At 40.9% G+C, this 7,065-nt stretch overlaps 1 long non-coding RNA gene across 1 annotated transcript; it reads right to left on the minus strand.

Moving 5' to 3' along the window:
• Window positions 1-1,761: 1,761 nt before the first annotated feature.
• On the minus strand, window positions 1,762-6,490 carry LOC148700653 (uncharacterized). Its single transcript, XR_015971151.2, has 3 exons — window positions 4,116-6,490; window positions 2,941-2,990; window positions 1,762-1,919 (listed from the first exon to the last, which is right to left on the minus strand). It is a non-coding gene; the product is annotated as an uncharacterized LOC148700653 (long non-coding RNA).
• Window positions 6,491-7,065: the final 575 nt, after the last annotated feature.

A 7,065-nucleotide genomic window follows, 5' to 3' on the forward strand; every position in this document is an offset into this window, starting at 1 on the left:
ATTGCTGCGGCTGAGTAACAGTGGCTGATTTTTTGCTTGAGGGAGGAGGAAAACTGGTCCTGTACGATATTCTGTATGGCAATGGGGTGTGGGCTTTTAAAAGCTGGCAAGTGCGGGTGAGGGGAGGGAAGAGGGAATAAAAAAAAAATAATAAGATTGAAGCAAATCCAAAGCACGGAGCCCGGCGTGCTCCGTGCTTGATAGCAGACAGCATTAAATCGCGAGCCTGTTTGGGCTCGTGAGCTGCTCGGGCTCGTGCTCGGGCTCGAGCTCAAATTTAAACGAGCCTCATTTTAGGCTCGGGCTCGGGCTCGTTTGACTAACGAGCCGAGCTCGAGCCGGGCTTTTAACGGGCCGAGCCCGAGCCGAGCCCGAGTAGCTCGGCTCCGGCCTATTTCTCTGTAATGCAAGCAAAAATATTGCCTGAAAATGGATTACACATCCTTCTTTTCCAAACATTTTATGCGCTGGTGTGCACTGATTCATCCTGCATGTGCATACTTTGTATGAGAGGTTGATTTGCTGTAATATGAGTGTTGATTAGTAATTATTCGTGCTGATGTGATGTGTTGATGCACATGATCCAGCGTGAATCAATATGGACTTGAAAATACTCTTGTTTTCTTGACTAACAGGACATGATGGTACTACACCCTATGATGCTAGTCTGTGACTATCTTGGTTTTGGCACTAGATACTTTATGTCCATGCTTGTTTTCCTGTAATGGAAACCATAATTTTAATACTCGGGTCATTCAATGCGAGCGCGGGCTGGAAGTTATTGAACGCATGATCAATTTCAGTTGGGTTTCTATAGATATAATTCTAATGCTTATTATTTTTAATATTTTTCTGGTTTTCTAAGAAAAAATATGTTGTTGTTAGCTGTAGCTAATGCCGACCCTATGCCTAGATGAAAAGTGGATGGTTGTATTAAGCCTGATATACGTGTTGACATACATCCTATTTGTTTAGGCTTCATGGTCTCATGATTGGATACATGGTATCAGAGATTAGGAGTATTGGAGGTCATGACTTATCTGTTATCCTAATATTTGTCTGTCTTTGATTTAGTTATCCTTCCAAGTGCATGGTTTGGGCCATACATAGTACAGGTATCAAGCCTGATATAATTATCATTCCCTATCACCTGAAGCTTTTGCGTCTAATTGTTAGTTAAAAGTGTGAACTATTTGTAAACAAAAGAGGTTTCGAGCCAAAAACCATGAATTACTTTCATGCCAATCATTGAGCTTTAGACTTTACATGTAGTTTTTTGAAGCAATGTCCGATAAACTACATTTATCAGGTTGGTTATTGCTATTTTGTTTCTGTTAAAATAGAAGAAATTTTATTTTTCCTCTGCAACTTTTTAATTTTTTTGATTGTATATGAAAAGGTTTTGCTGCTCAGTTATTATTATATCGTGTTGAATATTATTGATGGAAAGGTTTTGATGCATAGCTCAAACGCTCGTAACAGAGGAATTTGTTAGGACTAAAATAAGCGTTCGAAGTCATAATTTTGCATAATATGCATATCTGCATGCCTCTTTCCGCAGCTCTCTATTGACACTGATCACGTAGTATGCTATAAAACCCAGTAAGTATTGTTTCTAAAATATTATGTAACCCTAAGCTTTTCCAAATCCCTTCATTGAAGTTGTAGTACATCATGATATTTGTCACGCCCCAAATCCGGATCATGACACAGCCGTGATATTGCAATCTTATGCACACAATAACACGAAGCCACTTAAAATTTCATAATAAAAATAAATAGTTTCATTTACTAATGTCATAACATTATTCATGAAGTTGGAACAGTACAGAGCTTCTAAAATTTGATTATTACATATCATTTTCAGTTACCCAACCCTGAATAACACCAAGCTCCCTGCTCCTAGTAGTCTTATTCCTCTGTAGAAAAAGTAGATAAAAAGATATGAGCTACACAGCTCAGTAAATAACCAAGTACTATCTTATTAGATCAAGCATAATTATGCCAATGCAGTGTTTAAGAAGCTAACAGTTATGGCAAAATAAAGCATTTTATAGATGATATACACAAATCAGATCATAAAGCAATGCATGTTCTATCAATGAAATTAAGTTCATAAATATGAATATGCATCATATAAAATTTTTGTCATTATCCCATGCTTTGAAATCCGTACTTGTCATAATTCATGCTTTGAAATCCGTACTTATCATAATTCATGCTTTGAAATCCGTACTTATCATAATTCATGCTTTGAAATCGGTACTTGTCATAATTCATGCTTTGAAATTCGTGCTCTCAGATAATAGTGCAGCTATGGTCACTATTATTACCCGTGACAGGGCCATAATCTTTACCAACTATTATTCCCCGTTGGCAGGGTCTAAGCCAAGCAATTATAACCCGCTGGCGGGGGCCGTATGCCGAGCTACTATAACCCGCTGGCGAGGGCCATAATCTTTACCAACAATTATTTTCCGTTGGCAGGGTCTACACCAAGCTACTATAACCCGCTGGCGAGGGCCGTATGCGGAGCTATTATAACCCGCTAACGAGGGCCGTCTGCCGAGCTATTATAACCCGCTGGCGAGGGCCGTACATAGCAATCTGAGAGTTCATAAATCATTATTCTTTTTCTTTCATAAATCATAATTATCATAAATAGGTTGGAAAATGATAAATGGCATCATATAATTTAAAATGCATAAACATGCCTCAAATATCATTTTTTATGCAGTCTAACATAATCATAATTTCATAACTCATACAATATTAAATATTCATGAAGGATGCTCTTTAATCAAATTCATGAATCATATGCAATCATATACTTGATCCTAATTTTGAGAAAACATAGCATATCAAATACAATTTCATAATTTCGTACTTACAATTAAACAGTAAATTGGAAATCAATAAGATGGTACCAGGGTTACTTACCGCAATTTGCTTTCCAATTTCTTACGTCTGGGTGACAAATCCTTGATCACCTAAATTAATCACATAAGGGTCATATTAATCCCTATTTATTTCATAATTTTCTAATTTATCATAACATGAATTTACTTGCTTGGATCTCAAGTCCAATTTACCTAATTTAAAGCCCTTGGGCTCGATTTAGAACCAAATTGGATTCACGTATGTCAATTGGGCTTTTAATTATAGGATTAGGCTTGAGTCAGGATCAGCCTGAGGCCAATTTGGTCTCAAATTAGTTGAATTGGACTTGAATTGGGCCTGATTCATATTCAATTGGGTCTGTTGGAACTAACCCAGCTTAATTGGGTTCGGACTCAAATCAATTTCGGCTTAAATTTGGTTCGGATTTGACCCAATTTACAGTTTGAGCTCGCCCAGACTTAGCCTAGTTTAATTGGGTTCGGGTTTAGTCAAATTTGGCTTAAACCCACTTCATTTTATTGGGCTTAACTGGTTTCGGATCCGAACCCAGATCCGACTCGTTAGGCCAGATCTATTAGGATCTTTTCTTTTTCTTTTTCTTTTTCTTTTTTTTTCTTTTTTTTTTCTTTTCTTTTTCTTTTCTCCCATGTTTCTTTTCCTTCTCTTCTTCTTCTTTTTTTTTTTTTTGCCTTCCCGAAACTTCGTCTCCTTCTCTGTTCTTTCTTTTTCTTCTCCTCCTCTTCTCTTCTCCCTTATTCTTCTTCTCTTCTTTTCATCTCCTTCCCGAAGCTTTCCCTTCCCCATCTTCTCCCGCAATCAAGGGAGGGCGATGGAGTTCTCGGGAGGGGCCGACCTCAAGGCCGGCGGCACTGCAGTCAAAGATCCACCGCTAAGTGGCTTTTCCCTCCTCCTCCTTCTTCTTCCCTTCTTTTCTTCCTTTTGTTCTTCTCTTCTCCTTTTCCCTCTCTTTTCCCTTCCCTTCTTCTCCCATGATTAGAGCAAGGGACAACCCCTTATCGGGGCTCGGGAGAGGGCTGACCTGAGGCCGGGGCGCTGGCTGCGCCTACGGCGGCCGCGGGCCGACCTCCCCCTCTTCATCTCTCTTTCTTTATTTTTATTATTTATTTATTATTATTATTATTTTCTCATAGCTTGACTAGATCTAAGCTTAACAGGGCGTAATTTATGAAGGGAGAGAGAGGTTAAGGGTCTACCTAGCTCCGAGGAGGAGCCGAGAAGCCTCTTCTGGTAGTTCGGTCGCTCCTCCGGCTGCTCGAGACCTCCTACTCCAATGGCGTCGCTCCCGGTCCAGTTCCTTTGCACCGAAGGAGGAGAGAGCGATGGAGTCCCTATGTAAGTGATTTGTGGGCTTTTTATAGCCCTCTTCGAGAAGAAGGGAGAAATGGAAACGTGGTGGTGATCGTGGCTCGCTCACCGCCGCAATGCTGGTGGCGGTTGTGCGAGATCCGCGGCGTCTCCACTCTCATAACGCCTCCGTTACCCCGAGGAAGAATACTAGTGTATCGTGATCGAGATCCCCTGTCTCGGTCTCATTTCGACCATGGGCTAAAGCCGGTGGGGCTTGCCGGCTTCGGCCCAATCTACCCAAAATCCAATCAGTCCATTTTGGGCGGGATATTATATTCTCCCCTTCTTAAAAAAAAAATTTCGTCCTCGAAATTTGACGTTTCTTAATTCTTAAACAAATGAAGATACTTAGTCTTTTATTTAACATTCTACCATATTTTCGCTGCGCACTCTGATCTAGTCAACTCTTTGGAGGCTCAAACCTTAATATCAATTATTAGTCCTAGTTTCGTAGCATCAATAAGATCAACTTTTTAAGATAGATGTTTACATTTAAAGACTGATTTGATTCTTCGTATATGCATTCTAAAGAGGTAGAAACTTAATGGTTACATAGGAGTAGAGGAATCAATTAAGCATAATCATGTATAGAGTTGTTTTAGAATGATTACCTGTCACTACTTGGGCACTTGCACTAGCATTCTGCTGAATCAATGCAAAAGCCGAGCACCAGATTCAACAGGTTCCGAGTCCTTCTTCTTTTTATTTGGGCAGTCCCGTGCCAAATGTCCATGCTGACCACAAGTGAAACAAACTCCCATCTTCTTAAGACAAGGCCCCCCATGAGGCTTGCTGCAGTAGGTACAGGCCTCAAATCTCTTCTTCTTATTTGCATTACCCTCAGTGTCCCCTGGCCTGACATTATGATTTTCAATCATTCTGGATCTCTTTGGATCATCTCTTTCCTTCTCTGACCTCTTTAGATCCGCTTCTACCTTCAGTGCTCTCTCCAGGGCCTCTCCGTAGCTGGTAAAAATCAGAACTGACAACCGGGATCGAATTTTGTCCCTCAAGCCCTGCTCAAATCTGTTAGCCTTGCTTCTCTCAACCTCTATCATCTGAGGACAGAATCGACCCAGCTCAGTAAATTTGTTAGCACATTCTAGCACAGTCATATCATTTGTTTGCCTCAGAGATAAAAATTCATTTTCTTTAGATATTCTGATTGACTCAGGAAAATACTGGTCATAAAATATCTTCTTGAATTCCTCCCATGTCGGTAGCTCATCCTCACCCTCGAGTGCAGCTTCGATGGCTGTCCACCAGAACTCTGCATTCCCCTTCAGCATAGGGATAGCCAATCTGACCTTCACTTCTTCGGGATATTGCAAGGCTTTGAACATCTTCTCTACCTCCCGAATCCAGGTCTCAGCAACCAGAGGGTCAGCTCCACCATCAAACATAGGCGGGTTGAGCCTACGGAATCGCTCATAGTAGGACTCAATGGACAGTGCAGGTCGGACAGTGGCCTGCACCTGCTGCTGCACCTGCTACTGCATCTGCTGCTGCATCTGTTGCTGCATTTGTTGCTGCATCTGAAGGAGCTGAGTCATCACCTGACTTGCTCCGGCAAAATCGACCTGGGTGGCAGCTGGGTTAGGAGTTTGCTCGGCTGGCTGCCTGGCAACTCCTCTCCCTCTTGCTCCTCTTCTTCGAGCTGCAATATTTGCCAAGACTTCATTCTCTCTGTTCCTCATTTTCACCTATCAAAATATTAGCATAATTCAATTAAATAATTTTCTTTAATTTGAATATGCCGAATTTAATTGAACGAGACTTAACTACCCATTTTCCTTACTAAATTTTTTTTTCTTTTTTTTTTACTCTTTATTAAACCTATTGCTCTGATACCACTAAATGTCACGCCCCAAATCCGGATCATGACACGGCCGTGATATTGCAATCTTATGCACACAATAACACGAAGCCACTTAAAATTTCATAATAAAAATAAATAGTTTCATTTACTAATGTCATAACATTATTCATGAAGTTGGAACAGTACAGAGCTTCTAAAATTTGATTATTACATATCATTTTCAGTTACCCCAACCCTGAATAACACCAAGCTCCCTGCTCCTAGTAGTCTTATTCCTCTGTAGAAAAAGTAGATAAAAAGATATGAGCTACACAGCTCAGTAAATAACCAAGTACTATCTTATTAGATCGAGCATAATTATGCCAATGCAGTGTTTAAGAAGCTAACAGTTATGGCAAAATAAAGCATTTTATAGATGATATACACAAATCAGATCATAAAGCAATGCATGTTCTATCAATCACTACAAAAGAAGGAATAACTCCCGGCGCTTTTTTTTGTCTCTACCGACGCTTATAAGCGTCGGCGAATTCCCAGCCCACGCTTCGCAAAGCGTGGCTCAGACGTCGGGCAGGTGGGCGTGGGTCGGATTTAACCCGACGCGTTTAAAAAGCGTCGTTGGTCTATGCCGACGCTTTTAAGCGTCGTTCCGTTTATCATACTCCGACGCTTAAAAGCGTCGTGAAATGCTTGCTTTTCCCGACGCTTTTAAGCGTCGTTTCTTCTATCAGACTCCGGGGAGAAGGGTTGGTTACTACGGGTTTAGGCCGACGCTTAAAAGCGTCGTTAAAGGCTTGCATTTCCTGACGCTTTTAAGCGTCGTTTCTTCAATCATACTCCGACGCTTATAAGCGTCGGGGAGAAGGGTTGGTTACAACGGGTTTAGGCCGACGCTTAAAAGCGTCGTTAAAGGCGTGCCATTAGCTTTTCCTGTTGCATTTCCCGACGCTTATAAGCGTCGGCATTAAATTTTTTTT

The sequence above is a fragment of the Phoenix dactylifera genome, chromosome 11 (genome assembly GCF_051530095.1).
Source record: "Phoenix dactylifera cultivar Ajwa chromosome 11, Ajwa_hap1_PhDact_Kaust_v1.1, whole genome shotgun sequence".
Lineage (NCBI taxonomy): Eukaryota > Viridiplantae > Streptophyta > Magnoliopsida > Arecales > Arecaceae > Phoenix > Phoenix dactylifera.